We start from the raw sequence: 23,150 nt of genomic DNA, 5'->3' as shown, positions 1-23,150 counted from the left end.
TTACAGCTATATTAACTTCCCTTTCCCCACCACACCGCCTGATGTCAATGGTGACTCTTGGCAGACTAAGCTAGCCTCCCCCCCCCCCAATAATTATTTGTGCTTAGTTTCCTCATCTAGTAAATGCAGATATTAATAGTATCCCTTCCTATCAAGATGGTATTGAGTAACAAATTCAAGAAACCTGATGTGAAAGTAATCTGGAAATATGATTTGCCAAACACAATAAGCCTTTGTCCTTCATAATCATAGCTAATCTTTGTATAGCTTTTTAAGGTTTGCAACTCATTTGATATATTTGATCCTCACAACAACCCTGTGAAGTAGGTGCTATTATTATCCCCATTTTACAGATGAGAAAGCTGAGGTTGAAATGTTAAGTGACTCACCCAGTGACATAACTATTATGTGTCTCAGGCAGGATTTGAATTTGCATCTTCCAGAATTCAAGTCCACTATCATAGCCACTGCTATTTCTGAAAGCCATTCTCAAATACAACCAAAACATTTTGCGGGGCATCTTGGTAGCTCAATGGATTGAGATCCAGACCTAGAGATGGGAGGACATGGGTTCAAATCTGGACTTAGACACTTCCTAGCTGTGTGACCCTGGGCAAGTCATTTAACCCCCATTGCCTAGCCCTTCCCATTCTTCTGCCTTGGAAGGTAAGGGTTATTAAAAATAATAATAATAAATAAAATTAAAACAACAAAACAAAAATCCATTTTGCTAACACCATTTCACTAACATTTGTTTCTCTTGTAAACCTTTCTATTTATTTTATGAATTTGATAACCTTTTCATAAGAGATACAAAGGTTTGCTTCATCAGACTGCCAAAAAGGTTTATGACAAATAAGTTGAGCATTCCTGGTATAAATAAAACAATTTAATTTACCTTTTCTTTCAATTTGATTCAATCCAACAAGTTTATGAGATACCCAATATGTGGAGAAATGAAGTATATAATAGAAAACTGGTCTTGAAACCAAGAAAGCTTAGGTTCAGATCGTATCTTTGACATAAATTCATTATCTGCCTGTAAGTCTCTTAATCCTTAATTGCTGAAGGCACCCCAAGTTGTAGGGCATATGCCAATTCTCACTTGTCCATGGACCAGTGGAGTGTCCCCAGTACCATTGACATGATGAGGCCCAGGCCATCATCTTCAGTGGAAGGCCTTGCATGTATCCTTTTTCCAGAAGACTGATGATAAGGGATGAGGTGGATCTCCAATCCCCTGTGCACATTGTTCTTTTTCTACTGAGATGTGAACAAAAGCATTCTCTTTCCTTTTTACTAAGATGTGAACAGAACCTTTCTCACACACTGAGAAGCATCTTATTAGAATTTATAAATACTCTAGGCTTTGGTTAAATACCTGTTAGCAGGATAAGAAGAGATCTAAAGAAATGGGTTATACTTAGAAGGAATAAATTGAAAAATTATGTGAAGCAAAATAAATTAAATTTTGTTGACATCATGGTATTTCCACTGAGGGCATGTAAGAATCTTTTATCTCTGTTCTGTAGTTTCATCAATGGTAAAGCTGATGTGTTATGTGTAAAATATGAACTAAGAAATTTCAAGTTGTTGACAATGCTGCCCTGCACTGAATGTGCAAAGGATCAGTGTGTCCTTAGTGCCTGAATTATTTCCTATTTTGGAAATACAACTTTTAGTTGATAGAGTGCCAGGCCTACAGATGAGAAGACCTTGGGTTCCCATCTACCCTCAGACACTTTCTAGCTGTGTGACCCTGGGCAAGTCACCTAATGCCCCCCCCCCAGTTGCTTAGCCCTTATTGCTCTTCTCCTTTAGAATCAATGCTTAGTATCAATTCTAAGACATGTAAAGATTAAAATTTAGGGGAAACTGAGGCAGGGTAGAAATTAGTTTCTCTCTGCAAGGAGTATGATATTTTTAGAGGTTCATTAAAGGTTGAGAATTTAAGAAAAATACAAGTAAGAAAGGCACATGCTAAGTAGGCCAAGAGGCCCAATTCAATTTCACTCACATCATGAGACGCGTCTGCTTGCCAGCAGAGACAGGAAGAGAAGAGAGTCCATAAGCCTTTCCAATCAGGTTAAATACCCCATCTCGATCTCGACCCAGGTGAGAATTCAGTGATATTACAAAGAATTCTGGGGAAGTGGAGCAAGAACTTCTGGGGATTGAAATCCTGGATTCACGTCTTCATTTTTGCAGATAGAAGGTGAAGATTTAACAACAAAAAAGAATGATTGGCTGAATGAAGGAAGAAGTAGGTGAACAATCCACCATCCCTGAGTAGGAAGGTGAGAGACATAGGGCTGCTGATCATTTCCTTCACCATCAAACTTGAGTCTCTGTCACTGTGTGCTAGATTATCTTCTATTTTTTTTATTCTTTCTCTTTATTTTTAATTTTTATTTGGTCATTTCCAAACATTATTCATTGGAAACAAAGATCATTTTCTTTTCTTCCCTCCCCCCTCCTACCACCTCTCCCATAGCCCACACGCAATTCCACTGGGTATCACATGTGTTCTTAATTCAAATCCATTTCCATGTTGTTGGTATTTACATTAGAGTGTTCATTTAGAGTCTCTCCTCAGTCATATCCCCTCCACCCCTGTAGTCAAGCAGTTGCATTTCATCAGTATTTTTACTCCCACAGTTTATCTTCTGCTTGTGGATAGTGTTTTTTAGATCCCTGCAGATTGTTCAGTGACAACTGCATTGCCACTAATGGAGAAGTCCATTACCTTCGATTTTACAACAATGTATCAGTCTCTGTGTACAATGTTCTCCTGGTTCTGCTCCTTTCGCTCTGCATCACTTCCTGGAGGATGTTCCAGTCTCCATGGAATTCCTCCACTTTATTATTCCTTTTAGCATAATAGTATTCCATCACCAACATATACCACAATTTGTTCAGCCATTCCCCAATTGAAGGGCATCCCCTCATTTTCCAATTTTTTACCACCACAAAGAGCGCAGCTATGAATATTCTTGCACAAGTCTTTTTCCTTATTATCTCTTTGGGGTACAAGCCCAGTAGTGCTATGGCTGGATCAAAGGGCAGAGAGTCTTTTATCACCCTTTGGGCATAGTTCCAAATTGCCCTCCAGAATGGTTGGATTAATTCACAACTCCACCAGCAATGAATTAATGTCCCTACTTTGCCACATCCCCTCCAGCATTCATTACTTTCCATAACTGTTATATTAGTCAATCTGCTAGGTGTGAGGTGATACCTCAGAGTTGTTTTAATTTGCATCTCTCTGATTATAAGAGATGTAGAACACTTTTTCATGTGCTTATTAATAGTTTTGATTTCTTTATCTGAGAACTGTCTGTTCATGTCCCTTGCCCATTTATCAATTGGAGAATGGCTTGATTTTTTGTACAATTGATTTAGCTCTTTGTAAATTTGAGTAATTAAACTTTTGTCAGAGGTTTTTATGAAGATTGTTTCCTAATGTGTTGCTACCCTTCTGATTTTAGTTACATTGGTTTTGTTTGTACAAAAACTTTTTAATTTGATGTAGTCAAAATTATTTATTTTGCATTTTGTGACTCTTTCTAAATCTTGCTTGGTTTTAAAACCTTTCCCTTCCCAAAGGTCTAACAGGTATACTATTGTGTTCACTTAATTTACTTATAGTTTCCTTCTTTATGTTCAAGTCATTCACCCATTCTGAATTTATCTTGGTATAGGGTGTGAGGTGTTGATCCAAACCTAATCTCTCCCACACTGTCTTCCAATTTTCCCAGCAGTTTTTATCAAATAATGGCTTTTTTGTCCCAAAGGCTGGGATCTTTGGGTTTATCGTATACTGTCTTGCTGAGATCAGTTACGCCAAGTCTATTCCACTGATCCTCCTTTCTGTCTCTTAGCCAGTACCAAATTGTTTTGATAACCACTGCTTTATAGTATAGTTTGAGATCTGGGACTACAAGTCCTCCTTCCTTTGCATTTTTTTTCATGATTTCCCTGGATATCCTTGAACTTTTGTTCTTCCAAATGAACTTAGTTATGTTTTTTTCTAATTCAGTAAAGAAGTTTTTTGTTAGTTAAATGAGTATGGCACTAAATAAGTAAATTAATTTGGGTAGGATTGTCATTTTTATTATGTTAGCTCGTCCCACCCATGAGCAATCAATGATTTTCCAATTGTTTAGATCTAGTTTTAGCTGTGTGGAAAGTGTTTTGTAGTTGTGTTCATATAGTTCCTGTGTTTGTCTCGGCAGGTAGATTCCTAAGTATTTTATATTGTCTAGGGTGATTTTAAATGGGATTTTGCTTTCTAATTCTTGCTGCTGAAATGGGTTAGAGATATATAGAAATGCTGATGACTTATGCGGGTTTATTTTGTATCCTGGAACTTTGCTAAAGTTGTTGATTATTTCGAGTAACTTTTTGGTTGATTCTCTAGGATTCCTTAAGTAAATCATCATATCATCTGCAAAGAGTGATAGCTTGGTCTCCTCATTGCCAATTTTAATACCTTCAATTTCTTTTTCTTCTCTAATTGCTACTGCTAGTGTTTCTACTACAATGTTAAATAATAGAGGTGATAATGGGTATCCTTGTTTTACTCCTGATCTTATTGGAAAGGCTTCTAATTTATCCCCATTGCAAATGATGTTTGCTGATGGTTTTGGATATATACTGTTTATTATTTTTAGGAAAGGCCCTTCTATTCCTATACTTTCTAGTGTTTTCAATAGGAATGGGTGTGGTATTTTATCAAAGGCTTTTTCTGCATCTATTGAGATAATCATGTGATTTTTATCAGTTTGCTTGTTAATATGGTCAATTATGTGGATGGTTTTCCTAATATTGAACCATCCTTGCATTCTTGGTATGAATCCTGCCTGGTCATAGTGGATGACCCTTGTAATGACTTGCTGGAGTCTTTTTGCTAGTATCCTATTTAGGATTTTTGCGTCTATATTCATTAGGGAGATTGGTCTATAGTTTTCTTTCTCTGTTTTCGACCTGCCTGGCTTTGGGATCAGTACCATGTGTGTGTCTTAGAATGAATTTGGTAGAACTCCTTCTTGGCCTATTCTGTCAAATAGTTTGTTTAATATTGGGATTAGTTGTTCTTTGAATGTTTGATAGAATTCATTTGTGAATCCATCTGGACCTGGGGATTTTTTCTTAGGGAGTTCTTTGATGGCTTGTTCAATTTCTTTTCCTGAAATGGGGTTGTTAAGGTAATTTATTTCTTCCTCTTTTAGTCTAGGCAGTTTATATTTTTGTAAGTATTCATTCATATCACCTAGATTGCCATATTTGTTGCCATATAATTGGGCATAGTAGTTTTTAATGATTGCCTTAATTTCCTCTTCATTAGAGGTGAGGTCTCCTTTTTCATCTTGGATACTGTCAATTTGGTTTATTTCTTTCCTTTTTTTAATTAGACTGACCAGTACTTTGTCTATTTTCTTTGTTTTTTCAAAGTACCAGCTTCTAGTCTTATTTATTAAATCAATAGTTCTTTGACTTTCAATTTTATTAATTTCTCCTTTGAGTTTTAGGATCTCTAATTTAGTCTTCATCTGAGGATTTTTAATTTGTTCACTTTCTAATTTTTTAATTTGCATGCCCAATTCATTGACCTCTGCCCTTCTTAATTTGTTAATATATGAACTCAAGGATATAAATTTCCCCCTAAGTACTACTTTGGCTGCATCCCATAGGTTTTGAAAGGATGGCTCATCATTGTCATTTTCTTCAATGAAGTTATTAATTGTTTCTATGATTTGTTCTTTAACTGGTTTTGGAGAATTGTATTGTTTAATTTCCAATTAATTTTCGATTTACCTCTCCATGTTCCCTTACTAATTATTATTTTCATTGCATTTTGTGATCTGAGAAAGTTGCATTTATTATTTCTGCTCTTTTGCACTTGTTTGCAATGTTTTTATGCCCTAATACATGGTCAATTTTTGTAAATGTGCTATGTGCTGCAGAAAAGAAGATATATTCCTTTTTGTCCCTATTTATTTTTCTCCACATGTCTACTAACTCTAATTTTTCTAAGATTTCATTCACTTCACTTACCTCTTTCTTATTTATTTTTTGGTTTTATTTATCTAGTTGGGATAGATGAAGGTTCAAATCTCCCACTAGTATAGTTTTTCTATCTATTTCGTCCTTGAGTTCCTCTAGTTTCTCCTTTAGAAATTTGGATGCTATGCCATTTGGTGCATACATGTTGAGTACAGATATTTCCTCACTGTCTATACTGCCTTTTATCAGGATGTAATTACCTTCCCTATCTCTTTTAACTAGATTTATTTTTACCTTGGCTTTGTTGGATATCATGATTGCGACTCCTGCCTTCTTATCAGTTGATGCCCAATAGATTTGGCTCCACCCTCTTACTTTCACCCTATGTGTATCTACCTTTCTCATATGTGTTTCTTGTAGACAGCATATGGCAGGGTTTTGGACTCTAATCCATTCTGCTATTCACTTGCATTTTATGGGTGAGTTCATTCCATTCACATTCAGAGTTATGATTACTAGCTGTGTATTTCCCAGCATTTTGATTTCTGCTCCTTTACCTGCCTTTTTTTCTTTCACTATTTCCTTCTACACCAATGTTTGCTTTTGAACAGTCCCCCTTGTTCCCACCCTTATTTTACTTCCCTTTCTACCCCCCTTCCTAATTATCCCCCCTTATTTTCCCTGTAGTCTTTCTAAAACTAACCCCCCACTCCCTCCCTGTCTTGTACTGCTTCCCTCCCCACCAGACTGTTTGTTACCCTTCTACTCCCCTATAGGGTGCAAATCTATTCTCTTCCCCCAATGGATTGGATTGTTTTCCCCTCTTTGAGTCACTTTCAAAGCATGTAAAAGTTGAGTATTTCCTGTCTCTGACCTCTTTACCCTTCCAGTATATTGATGTTCTCCCCCCTCCCACCATGAGCTTCTTTATGACATATAAATTTACCCCCATTTTTTTCTTTTCCCATTTCTTTTAATATTAACCTATTTTAAGCTCTAGTTATATATATATGCATACTCATGCATATGTATTTTTGCATGCATATATCTATATACCTATTTATGTCTTGTCCTTTCATCCTATACAGTTTGTTGCTGTTCCCTCTAAGTATACTTCTTTTTGCTGCCCAGCTAATAACAAGAGTTTTTAAGAGTTACCAATGACCTCTTTTCTTTTTGTATCCTGCAACTTTGCTAAAGTTGTTGATTATTTCAATTAGCTTTTTGGTTGAATCTCTAGGATTCTTTAAGTAGACCATCATGTCATCCGCAAAGAGTGATAACTTGGTCTCCTCCTTGCCTATTTTGATGCCTTCAATTCCTTTATCTTCTCTAATTGCTACTGCTAGTGTTTCTAGTACAATGTCAAATAGTAGAGGTGATAATGGGCATCCTTGTTTCACTCCTGATCTTATTGGGAATGCATCTAGTTTATCCCCATTGCAGATGATATTAGCTGTTGGTTTTAGATATATACTGTTTATTATTTTTAGGAATGACCCTTCTATTCCTATGCTTTCTAGTGTTTTTAATAGGAATGGGTGTTGTATTTTATCAAAGGCTTTTTCTGCATCTATTGAAATAATCATGTGATTCTTGCTAGTTTGCTTGTTGATGTGGTCAATTATGTGGATGGTTTTCCTAATGTTGAACCAGCCCTGCATCCCTGGTATGAATCCTACTTGATCATGGTGAATGATCCTTCTGATCACTTGCTGGAGTCTTTTTGCTAGTATCCTATTTAAGATTTTTGCATCTATATTCATTAGGGAGATTGGCCTATAGTTTTCTTTCTCTGTTTTTGACCTGCCTGGTTTTGGAATCAGTACCATGTTTGTGTCGTAAAAGGAGTTTGGTAGAACTCCCTCTTTGCTTATTATGTCAAATAGTTTGTATAGTATTGGGATTAACTGTTCTCTGAATGTTTGATAGAATTCACAGGTGAATCCATCAGGCCCTGGGGACTTTTTCTTAGGAAGTTCTTTGATGGCTTGTTGGATTTCAATTTCTGATATGGGATTATTTAGGAATTCTATTTCCTCTTCTGTTAGTCTAGGCAGTTTGTATTTTTGTATATATTCATCCATTTCTCCTAAATTGGTGTATTTATTGCCATATAATTGGGCAAAGTAATTTCTAATGATTGCCTTAATTTCCTCCTCATTGGAGGTGCTGTCCCCCTTTTCATCTTTAATGCTGTGAATTTGCTTTTCTTCCTTCCTTTTTTTAACTAGATTGACCAGTACCTTGTCTATTTTGTTTGTTTTTTCAAAGTACCAGCTTCTTGTCTCATTTATTAAATCAATAGTTCTATCACTTTCGATTTTATTAATTTCTCCCTTAATTTTTAGGATTTCTAATTTGGTTTTCTGCTGGGGGTTTTTAATTTGATCGCTTTCCAGTTTTTTCATTTGCATTTCCAATTGATTGATCTCTGCTCTCCCTTGTTTGTTAATATAAGCATTCAGGGATATGAATTTACCTCTGATTACCGCTTTGGCTGCATCCCAAAAGGTTTGAAAGGATGTTTCGCCATTGTCATTTTCCTTGATGAAATTATTAATTGTTTCTATGATTTCTTCTTTAATTAAACGGTTTTGGAGTATTATATTGTTTAATTTCCAATTGGTTTTAGATTTGGTTTTCCATGTACCATTACTAATCATTATTTTTATTGCCTTGTGATCTGAGAAGGCTGCATTCATTATTTCTGCTTTTCTGCATTTGTGTGCTATGTTTCTGTGACCTAATGTATGGTCAATTTTTGTGAATGTGCCATGTGGTGCTGAGAAGAAGGTGTATTCCTTTTTATCCCTATTTATTTTTCTCCGTATGTCTATTAATTCTAATTTTTCTAAGATTTCATTCACTTCTTTTACCTCTTTCTTATTTATTTTTTGATTTGATTTATCTAAGTTTGATAATGGTTGGTTTAAGTCTCCCACTAGTATGGTTTTATTGTCTATTTCTTCCTTAAATTCTCCTAGTTTCTCCATTAGAAATTTGGGTGCTATATTATTTGGTGCATACATATTGATTAATGATATTTCCTCATTGTCTATAGTCCCTTTTAACAAAATATAATTACCTTCCCTATCCCTTTTGATCAGGTCTATTTTTGCATTGGCTTTATCAGATATCATGATTACCACTCCTGCCTTCTTTCTATCAGTTGAAGCCCAGAAGGTCTTACTCCATCCTTTAATTCTGACCTTGTGGGTGTCAACCCGCCTCATGTGTGTTTCTTGAAGACAACATATGGTAGGGTTTTGGATTCTAATCCATTCTGCTATTCGTCTACGTTTTATGGGTGAGTTCATCCCATTCACGTTCAAAGTTATGATTGTCATTTGTGGACTCCCTGGCATTTTGATTGCCTTCCCTAATTCTAACCTTTTCTTCTTCGGCTCTAATTTTAGTCCAGTGATTTACTTTGAAACAGTCCCCCTTGTCCCCTCCCTTGATGTTTCCCTTTTTAGTCCCTCCCTTTTTGTTCCCTCCCCCTCCCCCCTCTCTTTCCCTCCCTTTTTGTTCTCCCTCTCCCCCTCCCCCCCTTGGTTTTCCCTTCTCCTTACCCTTGTTGGGTAAGATAGAATTCAAGATCCCAATGGATCTGGATGTTTTTCCCTCTCAGAGCTGATTTCCCTGAGATTGAGGTTTAAGTAACCCCCCCCCCTCTTCCTCTCCTTCTTATAGGAGTTTTCTTCCCCTCCCCTTCCCATGTGAATCTTTGTGTGAGAATGATTATTCTATTTGGTCTTTCTTTACCCCCTATTTATACATTACATTTTCCCCACATGTTAGTATACATAGGTTGATATAAATGTAGTCCTTATAGAAGAGAGTTTGAGTAAAAGAAGAAGATAACATTTTCCCCTTTCCTTAATATTTACCTTTTCAGGTATTCCTTGCTCTTTGATTTTCGGTATCAAACTTTCCACAGAGCTCTGGTCTTTTCTTTGCAAAAAGTTGGAAGTCTTCTATTTTGTTGAATGCCCATACTTTCCCTTGGAAGTATATAGTCAGTTTTGCTGGGTAGCTGATTCTTGGTTGGAGACCCTGCTCTCTTGCCTTTCTGAAGATCATGTTCCATGCCTTACGATCATTGAGTAGAACTTGCAAGGTCTTGGGTGACCCTGATTGGCATTCCTTTATATCTAAATTGTCTTTTTCTGGCTTCCTGTAGGATTTTTTCTTTTGTTTGATAGCTTTGGAATTTGGCAATTACATTCCTGGGAGTTGTCTTTTGGGGGTTTAGTGTAGAAGGTGTTCTGTGAGCTCTGTCAGTGGCTGTATTGCCCCCTTGTTCTAGAATCTCTGGGCAATTTTCTTTGATTATATCTTGTATCACCATGTCCAGTTTGGTGTTTATTTCTGGCTTTTCTGGGAGTCCAATTATTCTTAAATTATCCCTTCTCCCCCTATTTTCCAGATCTATCACCTTGTCGGTGAGATATTTTATGTTCTCTTCTAATTTCTTGGTATTTTGGCTTTGCTTTATTGATTCTTGCTCTTTTACACGATCGTTGTCTTCCAGCTGCCTGATTCTGGCCTTTAAAGCCTGGTTTTCTTTTACAGTTTGGTCAAACTGGTTTTGTAGATGCGTGAATTTCTTTTGCATTATTTCCAACTTTTCCTCCCAGAAGGCTTCCATCTTTTTGGTCATTTCTGATTCAAATTCTTCATAGGTTTGTGGAGAGTTTCCATTTCCTTTGGAAGGTTTTGGAGCATTTTCTTTTATATTATCTTCTGTCTGCTCTGTATTTTGTATTTTGGCTCCATAGAATGTGTCCAAAGTCGCCCCTTTCTTCTTATTTTTCTTGGTATTTTGGGGCTTCTGTGGTTCTGTGGAGTTTGCCATTTCTGAATGTGGAGGATTAGTTTTTCTTGTCTCTGTCTGGTGTTCAGAGGCAGTCCTGGGCAGATGGTTCTATGAGCTTTTCCTGGGTTAAACTGAATATGCCTCACTGGAACTGGAATGGAAGGGTCGGACCACGAGGCCACACTCTCCCCCCGGCTCGCTTTCCGGAAGTTGCCTTCAGAATCGCTGGCTGTGAGGCTGTTTCGTCAGCCTGCGGGGGGATGGGCTGCAGCTAGCCCAAGCTCTGAGGGCAAGGACTTTCACTGAGACTTGGATAGCAGGATCCAGCCCGTGAGGCTGTCTTGCCCGCCCTGAGGGTTGCTGTTGTTTCGACCAGCTCTCTGCAGCGGAAGCCCCAGGCAGTAACTTTCACCGGGACTGTAGAAGGCCCTGAGGGTTCTGCTCTCTGAGCCCGGCCGGGCTGCGGCTTCCGGGAGCCTTGGACTCTGCGCTCCTACCCCTGAGGTCCGAGTGATCTCAGGTTCTGGCTTTTAAGGGGAGCCGTACCTTTTGAACCGGGTCCAGGTCCAGGAGGAGGGTTCCCAGGGTCTGTGCTGTTGATCGTTTTGAATTTCGGCGCCTTAGGAGCTTATCGTTTGAGATCGGTCGGGAAGGGTTTTCCGGAGATCTGAGCTTTAGCTTTCTCTAAGCCGCCATCTTAACCGGAAGTCTATAAAATCGACCTCTTTTCTTATAGGGATACATATCATTTTAACTTATTGAGTCTCTTCAATTTTTTTTTTGTTTTTCTTTTTTCCCCTCTTTTTAAATTACCTTTTGATGATTCTCTTGAGTTCTGTGCTTGGACATCAAATTTTCTGTTCAGGTCTGGTCTTTTCTTTACGAATTCTTGAAATTCTTCTATTTTGTTGAATGACCATACTTTCCCCTATAAGAATATAGTCAGTTTTGCTGGGTAGTTGATTCTTGGTTGTATACCTAGTTCCCTTGCTTTCCAGAATATCGTATTCCATGCCTTTCTTTTTTTTTCAGTGTGGATGCAGCCAGATCCTGAGTTATCCTCACTGTGGTTCCTTGGTATCTGAGTGACTTCTTCTTGGCAGCTTGTAATATCTTTTCTTTGGTCTGATAGTTCTTGAATTTGGCTATAACATTCCTGGGTGTTGTCAGTTGGGGATTAAATACAGGAGGTGATCTGTGAATTCTATCAATCTCCACTTTTTCCTCTTGTTCAAGGATTTTGGGGCAGTTTTCTTTAATAATTTCCTGTAATATAATGTCCAGGCTTTTTCTTTTGTCATGGTCTTCTGGTAGGCCAATAATTCTTAAATTGTCTCTCCTTGAACAATTTTCTAAATCCTCTGTTTTGTGAATGAGATGCTTCATATTTTCCTCAATTTTTTCATTCTTTTGGTTTTATTTTATAGTGTCATGCTGCCTTGTGAGGTCGCTTGATTCAAGTTGTATTCTGGTTCTTAAAGACTGGATTTCATCCTTCCTTAGTTTTTTGATTGTCCTTTTCCTTTTGGTCGGATTTTCTTTGGAGGTCATCTTTCATCTTCTTCACCTCATCTTTCATCTGCTTTGCCTCATCTTTCATCTCCTTTGCCTCATTTTCCAGCTGGTTGATTTTGGCTTTCAAGACTATTTTCTGTTTCCAGATGACTTATCTTAGTTTTTAAGTTCTTTTCCCAGTTGTCTTCAGTCTCTCTTAATTGTGTTTTGAATTGCATTTTGAGTTCTTCCAAAGCCTGTATCCAATTCAATGGGATTTCTGGTTTTTCCTTTGCTGGGTCCTCCCCCTCTGTTTCATTCGCTCTTTGCTCATTACCTGTGCAGAAGCTGTGTATTGTAATTTTCTTCTTCTTTTTCTGTTGTTTGTTCGAGTTTACCCCTTCTTTGCTCCCCGTATTTGGCTGTGCTCTTGCTCCTCTCATTTTTTTTTGGTTTTGGGGCTGTCAGTCTCCCCTCTTGGAGCTTTGTCAGATCTCTTGGTACAGTCTCTAGGGGAGGAATGTTAGCTTCCCTGTCCTCTGGAGGCTTTTGATTGGATTGAGTTCAATTGGGTTGGGCTGTATGTGATATGAAGCACTGAGGCTCTGAAGACTCCTGGAAGGCTGGGCCGCCCAGGCTCTCTCTAGTTCTCTCCAGCTGCTGCTCCGCTATCCACAAGTGCCTTTGCCCGCCTCCCTAAACTCTGAAGAGTTCTGATGGGATTAGTTCAACTGGATTGGTCTGGATGTGCCAGAGGCAAGGGTGAGACTGGAGCCAGATGGAGGAACCCAGCCACTACCCATTTCTCCCTGGCTTCCTCCCCGCTGTCCAAGCTGGATGCTCCGAGCCCAGCGCCCCACTGCTCACAAGGTAGACCCTGCAAACCAGCACCTTTGCCCGCTCAGAGGTTCCCGCTGATGCTGGGGGCTCAGCCCTCTGAGTTGTGGGGGAGGGGTCCTGGGACCTTCGCTCTGCCTTCCCCTTAGCCCTGAGTATTCTCAGATTCCAGCTTTTGGGGGGTGTACCTTTTGATTTGAGTCCAGAAGAAGTCTCCCCGCTTCTGTCCTGTTGTTCAGATTGAATTTCAGTGCCCTAGGAGCATTCAGTCTGTATCGGTAAGGAAGGGTCTTCCACGAGGTCTGAACTTTTGCTGCTTGCTAAGCTGCCATCTTGACTCCGCCCCCCTAGATTATCTTCTAGCGAAGTTTCTGGGTTGATGTAGAAGTGTTCTCTACAGGAGAGGGCAAGTGAAAAAATGTCTGTGATTTTAAAAAAGCACCAATAAAAGTCCTTTAAAAATATGTAGATAGAGGACCGCTTTGAAGGTGAAGCAAGGTTGTGATGCTTCCCAGTTAGCGTGTAGCGATGACTAGGATCTGCTATAGAAATAGGAGTTCTTCCAGGTGGCTCAGAGTTTGGGAATCTTGCTGAGGGGCCTCTTCATTCACCAGACCTCTTTTTTGTCTTCAAAGTAGGAGCAATTTGATGTCACCAATCACAAACCCACCTACTTAGTGTAGAAAAGGATCTGCTATATCAGGAGAGGTGCTAATGGGTATTATAATAACTCTGCAAGTTTATCTAGTATGAGTTCACATGAGCCGTGTGTCAAGTGTGTCAGAGACATCCAAGAGATGTGTGCCTTGGATTATTCTCCAGGGTATCACACTTTGGGATGGAGTCCTTATCCAGAAGCCCGTGAAAATCTTCCGTGGGAACCAACACACCATTTGCAAACTTGATGGTTACCATCTATCAAAAGAAAAAAAATTTTGTTAAAGAAAAAAAGGAAAATCATCCAATCTACATTTCATAATGGGTAACATTCTACCTAGAGATGCAACATGTTCCCATACAGTTATGTACAGGATACCTGTATAAAGAACAACTATGTGGTAGAAAATATACGGCAAAAAGGAGGGAGTATACAAAGTGTATTAGTCTTCATGTAGAAGCTAGAGTTGTAGCCTCATCTAGTAAAAAGAGGTGGAGACTCTGGCCCATGGGAGGATGACCTTTGCCTGGGGGAGGAACTGCAGGGAGGGGTCAGTTTGGCTGAACTAGAGAATGTGGGAGGGGGAATGATATACAATTAAAGCTTTTAAAATAGATTGGAGCCAAATTGTAAAAGGCTTTAAAAGCCCACAGATAAATTTATATTTAATCCTAGTGTCAGTAAGGAGCCAGTGGAGTTTATTGGGTGAGGGAGTGACATGGTGGGATCTGAATTTAAGGAAAAATATCTTTAGCAGCTCTAGAGAGGCTGGATCAGAGCGGGGAGGGAGGGTTGGGGGTGAGGGTAAGACCCCAAACTGAGGTGTTAGTTGTGGAGTAGCAAGAAAGGGTTGGATGTGAGAAAGTTCAGGAGGAACAAACTGTAAGATTGGAAACTGATCCATTATATAGGGTAAGGGAGAAGGAGCCCAACTAGGTGGTGTAGTACAGAGAGGGTTGGGCCTGGGCTAAGGAAGGGTTATCTTCTTGAGTTCAAATCCTGCTAGACAGGATGTTACCCTAGATAAGACATTTACTCCTGTTTGCCTCAGTTTCTCATCTGTAAAATGAACTGGAGAAGGAAATGGCAAATTGCTCCCATATCTCTGCCAAAAGAATCCCAAAGAGGGTCACAGAGAGTCTAACATGAATAAAAACAAAAAACTGATGGCAACAATGAGGAATCCAGAATAATGCTGAGGTTCAAAGTCTGAGAGTCTTTTAAACAAGTTCTAGAATGTCTTCTTAAGAGTTATTCCCCTACTGTTATTTCTAGTCCTACAGGTGGCTGGCTCTGCTTTTCTGTGATAACATATCTGCCAGTCACCTGTTGAGAATGTCTTCTTGTTGATGTACTTTGACATCCAGGACAACTACAGTTCCCCTTGGGAAATCGTTTGATTGCTCCTCCTAATGTGCCCAGGCCTCTGCTTTTTCCTAATATACTTCCTGCCTGTTCTTCTTCCTTTTCCTCCTGTAGTGGTTCCACATTTATCTTGGTTATCCTTTCAGGCATTGTCATGGATCTTTTTCTTTCTCTATAGTCCCATCCTAAGGGATCTCCTTCATTTCCATGGGCTCAATTATTATCTTTATATATGAAAGATTTTCCTGTTTTACCTATTACTAGCCTCTTTCTGAGGCAGCTGTGGCTCAGTAGTTAAAAGTGCTAGGCCTTGCGGTCAGCTAAGTGGCTCAGTGAATTGAGAGCCAGGTCTTGAGATGGAATGTCGTGATTCAAATCTGGCCTCAGACACTTCCCAGCTGTGTGATCCTGGACAGGTCACTTAACCCCCTTTCCTGGACCTTACTACTATTCTGCCTTAGAATCAACATAAAGTATTACTTTTAAGATGGAAGGTAAGGGTGGGGAAAAAAAGAGCACTGGGCATTGAGTCAAGAGTTTCAAGTTCAAATTCAGTCTTAAGTACTTCATAGCTGTATGATCTTGGATAAATCACTTAGCCTCTGTATGCCTAGAAGGCAATAAGGTGACTTGGAATAAAGTGCTAGGCCTGGTATCAGGAAGACTTGGGCTCAAATCCAGTCTCAGATGCTTCCTAGTTATGTGATCCTGGACAAATCACTTAAACTCTAATAGCCTGAAAAAAGGATCCATTGGACAAAATGAAGATGGCGGCTTAGAGAAAGCTAAAGTTCAGATCTCCTGAAACCCTTCCTTACAGGTCTCAAACTGAATGCTCCTAGGACACCGAAATTCAAAACGATCAACAGCATAGACCCCGGGAGTCCTCCTCCTGGACCTGGACCTGGATCAAAAGGTACGCCCCCCCCCAAAAGCCAGAACCCGAGACCACTCGGACCTAAGGGATAGGCAGAAGGAAGGTCCTAGGACCCATCCCCCCCAACCCAGAGCGCTGAGTCTGAGTCTGAGGCAGCAGAGGCAACCTCAGAGCCCCATGGCCTGCTATTCTGAAAGCCACTTCCTGAAAACAACCTAACCCAGTGGAGGGGGCACCCAGACAGCAGGGAAACAGAGAGAGACGGGGGAGCTCATAACTCCCTGGCTGGAACCTTCCATCCGAATCTCAGTTCAACCCAGGGAAAGCTAATCTTCTTATCAGGAGCCCTCACCCTGAGCCCAGGGAAGGCGTGGCCCCTCCCCCTCAGAGAGAAGTATCTTCTGAAACAACAGCAACCCTCAGGACTGGCAAAAGGGCCTGGGGAGCCGGCTATTGTGAAGGCCACAATCTGAAAACAACCAAACCCTGTCGAGGGGGCACCCAGACAGCAGGGAAACAGAGAGAGAGGGGGGTGCTTGTAATCCCCTGGCTGGATCCTTCCATCAGAGTCTCAAGAAAAAAGTCCCTGACTCAAGGCATACTAAATTCAACCCAGGGAAAGCTAATCTCATTAGGAGCCCTCAGAGCTCTGGGAAGCCACAGCCCCTCCCCCCACAGAGTGCAGGTGCTGGCCAACTAAGGCACAGGAACAAGGGCCAAGCTAGGCTTAGAGTGTAGAAGTAAGGCAACGGAGAAGAATCAGGAGGGTGCCGAGGGGAGGAGGGCAGTAACAGGGACACACTAGCAACTCCTGGCTTCCCGGGAAAACAGAACAACAACTGCATAGAATGGACAATCTGCCTAGGGCTAAAACCTCTGAACACCAGACAGAGATAAGAAAAGCTAATCCTCCCCCTCCCCTCAGATAAAGATGGCAAACTCCACAGAAGCACAAAAGTCCCAAAATTAAAAAAAAAAAAAACAAGAAGAAGGGGGCGACTTTGGACACATTTTATGGAGCAAAAATACAAAACACAGAGATAGAAGAGGAAACACAAGCAAATGCTCCAAAACCTTCCAAAGGAAATGGAAACTCTCCACAAACCCATGAAGAATTTGAATCTGAAATAATCAAAAAGATGGAAGCCTTCTGGGAGGAAAAGTGGGAAATAATGCAAAAGAAATTCACGTATCTACAAAACCAGTTTGACCAAAGTGAAAAGGAAAACCAGGCTTTAAAGCAAGAACTAATAAAGCAAAACCAAAAGACCAAGAAATTAGAAGAGAACATAAAATATCTCACTGACAAAGTGACAGATTTGGAAAATAGAGGGAGAAGAGATAATTTAAGAATAATTGGACCTCCAGAAAAGCCAGAAATGAACAGCAAACTCGACATCGTAATACAAGAGATAATCAAAGAAAATTGCCCAGAGATTCTAGAACAAGGGGGCAATACAGCCACTGACAGAGCTCACAGAACACCCTCTACACTAAACCCCCAAAAGACAACTCCCAGGAATGTAATTGCCAAATTCCAAAACTCTCAAACAAAAGAAAAAATCCTGCAAGAAGCCAGAAAAAGACAATTTAGATATAAAGGAATGCCAATCAGGGTCACACAAGACCTTGCAAGTTCCACTCTGAATGATCGTAAGGCATGGAACATGATCTCAGATCACAAGGCAATAAAAATAATGATCAGTAATGGTACATGGAAAACCAAATCAAAAACTAATTGGAAATTAAAAAATATGATACTCCAAAATCGTTTAGTTAGTGAATAAATCATAGAAACAATTAATAATTTTATTGAGGAAAATGACAATGGCGAGACATCCTTTCAAACCTTTTGGGATGCAGCCAAAGTGGTAATCAGAGGTAAATTCATATCCCTGAGTGCATATATCAACAAACTAGGGAGAGCAGAGATCAATCAATTGGAAATGCAAATAAAAAAACTCAAAAGCGATCATATTAAAACCCCCCAGCAAAAAACCAAACTAGAAATCCTAAAAATTAAGGGAGAAATTAATAAAATCGAAAGTAATAGAAATATTGATTTAATAAATAAGACAAGAAGCTGGTACTTTGAAAAAACAAACAAAATAGACAAATTACTGGTCAATCTAATTAAATAAAGGAAGGAAGAAAAGCAAATTAACAGCATCAAAGATGAAAAGGGGGACAGCACCTCTGATGAAGAGGAAATTAAGGCAATTATTAGAAATTACTTTGCCCAATTATATGGCAATAAATACACCAATTTAGGTGATATGGATGAATATATACAAAAATACAAACTGCCTAGACTAACAGAAGAGGAAATAGAATTCTTAAATAATCCCATATCAGAAAATGAAATCCAACAAGCCATCAAAGAACTTCCTAAGAAAAAATCCCCAGGGCCTGATGAATTCACCAGTGAATTCTATTAAACATTCAGAGAACAGTTAATCCCAATACTATACAAACTATTTGACATAATAAGCAAAGAGGGAGTTCTACCAAACTCCTTTTATGACACAAACATGGTACTGATTCCAAAACCAGGCAGGTCAAAAACAGAGAAAGAAAACTATAGACCAATCTCCCTAATGAATATAGATGCAAAAATCTTAAATAGGATACTAGCAAAAAGACTCCAGCAAGTGATCAGAAGGGTCATCCACCATGATCAAGTAGGATTTATACCAGGGATGCAGGGCTGGTTCAACATTAGGAAAACCATCCATATAATTGACCACATCAACAAACAAACAAGCAAGAATCACATGATTATATCAATAGATGCAGAAAAAGCCTTTGATAAAGTACAACACCCATTCCTATTAAAAACACTAGAAAGCATAGGGATAGAAGGGTCGTTCCTAAAATACTAAACAGTATATATCTAAAACCATCAACTAATATCATCTGCAATGGGGATAAACTAGATGCATTCCCAATAAGATCAGGAGTGAAACATGGATGCCCATTATCACCTCTATTATTTGACATTGTACTAGAAACACTAGCAGTAGCAATTAGAGAAGAAAAAGAAATTGAAGGCATCAAAATAGGCAAGGAGGAGACAAAGTTATCACTCTTTGCAGATGACATGATGGTCTACTTAAAGAATCCTAGAGATTCAACCAAAACTAATTGAAATAATCAACAACTTTAGCAAAATTGCAGGATACAAAATAAACCCACATAAGTCATCAGCTTTTCTATATATCTCCAACACAGCTCAGCAGCAAAACCTAGAAAGAGAAATCCTATTCAAAATCACCTTAGACAAAATAAAATACCTAGGAATCTATCTCCTGAGACAAACACAGGAACTATATGAATACAACTACAAAACACTCTCCACACAACTAAAACTAGACTTGAACAATTGGAAAAACATTAACTGCTCATGGATAGGATGAGCCAATATATAAAAATGACCATCCTACCCAAATTTATTTATCTATTTAGTACCATACCCATTGAACTCCCAAAATATTTCTTTACTGATTTAGAAAAAAACATGACAAAATTCATTTGGAATAACAAAAGATCAAGGATATCCAGGGAAATAATGAAAAAAAACACATATGATGGGGGCCTTGCAGTCCCAGACCTTAAACTATATTACAAAGCAGCAGTCATCAAAACAATTTGGTACTGGCTAAGAAACAGAAAGGAAGATCAGTGGAATAGACTGGGGTAAAGCGACCTCAGCAAGACAGTATACGATAAACCCAAAGATCCCAGCTTTCGGGACAAAAAAGCCATTATTTGATAAAAACTGCTGGGAAAATTGGAAGACAGTGTGGGAGAGATTAGGTTTGGATCAACACCTCACACCCTACACCAAGATAAATTCAGAATGGGTGAATGACTTGAACATAAAGAAGGAAACTATAAGTAAATTAAGTGAACACAGAATAGTATACCTGTTAGACCTTTGGGAAGGGGAAGATTTTAAAACCAAGCAAGACTTAGAAAGAGTCACAAAATGCAAAATAAATAATTTTGACTACATCAAATTAAAAAGCTTTTGTACAAACAAAACCAATGTAACTAAAATCAGAAAGGAAACAACAAATTGGGAAAAAATCTTCATAGAAACCTCTGACAAAGGTTTAATTACTCAAATTTACAAAGAGCTAAATCAATTGTACAAAAAATCAAGCCATTCTCCAATTGATAAATGGGCAAGGGACATGGATAGGCAGTTTTCAGATAAAGAAATAAAAACTATTAATAAGCACACGAAGAAGTGTTCTAAATCTCTTATAATCAGAGAGATGCAAATCAAAACAACTCTGAGGTATCACCTCACACCAAGCAGACTGGCTAGCATGATAGCAAAGGAAAGTAATGAATGCTGGAGGGGATGTGGAAAAGTAGGGACATTAATTCATTGCTGGTGGAGTTGTGAACTGATCCAACCATTCTGGAGGGCAATTTGGAACTATGCCCAAAGGGCGACAAAACAATGTCTACCCTTTGATCCAGCCATAGCACTGCTGGGTCTGTACCCCAAAAAGAGAATGGACAAAAAGACTTGTACAAAAATATTCATAGCTGCGCTCCTTGTGGTGGCCAAAAACTGGAAAGCGAGGGGATGCCCATCAATTGGGGAATGGCTGAGCAAATTTTGGTATATGTTGGTGATGGAATACTATTGTGCTAAAAGGAATAATAAAGTGGAGGAATTCCATGGAGACTGGAACAACCTCCAGAAAGTGATGCAGAGCGAGAGGAGCAGAACCAGGAGAACACTGTACACAGAGACTAATACACTGTGGTATAATCGAACGTAATGGACTTCTCCATTAGTGGCAGTGTAATGTCTCTGGACAATCTGCAGGGATCTAGGAGAAAAAACACTATGCATAAGCAAAGGATAAACTATGGGAGTGGAAACACCGAGGAAAAGCAACTGCCTGACTACAGCAGTTGAGGGGACATGACAGAGGAGAGGCTCTAAACGAAAATCTAATGCAAATATTGACAACATAGAAATGGGTTCGAATCAAGAACACATGTGACACTCAGTGGAATCACGCATCGGCTATGGGGGGTGGGGGGAAGGAAAAGAAAATGATCTTTGTCTTTAATGAATAATGCTTGGAAATGATCAAATAAAATACTATTTTAAAAAAAAAAGGATCCATTGGATCCTCTGGATAAGAAAATGGCAAATCACTCCAGGGTCCTTGCCAAGAAAGTACCATGGATAACAATGGTCCCGGGGGGGGGGGGGGTCACAAAGAGTCAGACATGACTGAAAAACAACAAACCTCTCTCTAGAATACATCTCTCATTGCATCTCTAACTACTGTGGACATTTCTACCTTTATATCTCTGCAGCACCTCAAAATCAGCCTATCCAAAATAGAATTTGTTATTATTTTCCCACATGCCTACCTTTCCTGCAGACATTCTTTTTCTGAGGTTAGTGGTACCAGCTTCTCAAGAGTACAGCTTTCTAACCTTAATGCAATCCTCAACACTTTCCTCGCCCTCTTTTCCCAGACTCAATCAGTTGCTATATCCAGTTGGTTTCTACTTCCACATCTTTCACATCTGTCCTCTTTACTTACACACCATATTTCCCAGTTCAGGTCACCTCTCCCACTGACTATTGTAGTAGCCTCTTGATTGATTTCCCTGTTTCCATTGACTTCATGCTATAATCCATTTTCTGCACAGTTGCCAAAATATTTTTGCTATGACCATGACATTACCCACCTCAAATATCTTCAGTGGCATGCTATCATGTGCAGCATCACATAGGATAAAAAGGATTTACAGACAAAAACCTGGGTTCAAATCCTAGCTCATATCTACTACCTACATGACCTACAGCAAGTCACTTTATCTCTCTTGGATTCGATTCCCCATTTGTAAAATGAGAGGTTTGACTTGATGGCATCTAAGTTCTCTCCTCATTTCTTACCTGGCACTTTGGAACATCTCCAAATTTTCCTTTGTGCCCTAGGAAGCTCATTATTGGGAAAACCTCATCACCCTGCAGGATCCCATCAGCCTTGGCATTCCACCTCATCGCCACCCTCTGTTTCTCTGAGTAGAGGGTGGAGATATGAACTGTCAAATCTCCATTTAAGGAAGGGGCTCAGCTCAGAGCATGTCCTTATTTCTCACCTGACTGTAATATTTTGGGATATCTCTGATTTTTCCACCATACTCCCATAACTGGTACCTTCCCTGTGCTCCCCCTCCCCTCTCTACTTTTCAGTTCCCATTTGTGTGTTGTTTTTCCCCTTTAAAATGTAAACTCCTTGAAGGCAGGGCTTATTTTTTTTTAATTTTTGTATCCCCAATTCTTAGCAATGCCTGGAACATAGTAGGAACTCAGTAAATGTTTATTGCCTGATGGACATTATCTCTAAATCTATGATTTCTGTTGTTTCTAGGATAAAATATAGAGTCCTTTGTCTGTTATTTAAGGCATGCCACAATTGATTTCCAGTCTGTGTCTAGTTTTATTCCACTTATATGTATTCTCCATTCCAACTAAATTAGACCATTGACATTAATCACCTGTCTCAGTTCATCTGCATGTATGTCAAATGTGCTCCCTACTAATTTCTATCTTCTTTTAAGGCTCAGCTCATGTCCTCCTCTCCATGAAGCCTCTGCCCTTGAATCCTTAGCCCCCATTCTTTTTTGTCTGTCACAGGATTGTAAATTTAGATCCCAAATCAGTTTTCCCTCATCACCCTCAGTTGCTACTATTATATGATTCTTCAGAACACTTTGTAAGCTTAGAGTGGTTATTGAATCAGCCTATAATTCTCCAAATCTTCCAATCTAAAAAATTAGGATCCTTCTCTCCCATTCTTCTCTGACCTCTCTCATTCAATCAATGCTAAGACACTCAATTTTCTTTCATAATGTATCTCAAATCAGTTCTTTCAGGTCAGGTTCTCTTTGAATTCCATTCAGTAGACACTTATCAAGTCCTTGCTGTGAGCTAGGTATTTTGTTAGGTGTTAAGAATATAAAGAGTAAGGCACAACAAGGCATCACTGTGGATAGAGAGCCTGGCTTGGAGTCAGAGGAATCTGGATTCAAATATGATCTCAGAC

General features: G+C 39.2%; 1 protein-coding gene across 1 annotated transcript in view; it reads left to right on the top strand.

Moving 5' to 3' along the window:
• Positions 1-23,150, top strand: part of SDK1 (sidekick cell adhesion molecule 1) — a 1,320,044-nt gene that overhangs the window by 716,294 nt on the left and 580,600 nt on the right.

The sequence above is a fragment of the Monodelphis domestica genome, chromosome 7 (genome assembly GCF_027887165.1).
Source record: "Monodelphis domestica isolate mMonDom1 chromosome 7, mMonDom1.pri, whole genome shotgun sequence".
In the NCBI taxonomy this organism is placed as follows: Eukaryota; Metazoa; Chordata; class Mammalia; order Didelphimorphia; family Didelphidae; genus Monodelphis; species Monodelphis domestica.
The sequence above is the reverse complement of the archived record's forward strand: the minus strand, read 5'-3'. Positions and strand labels throughout refer to the sequence as shown.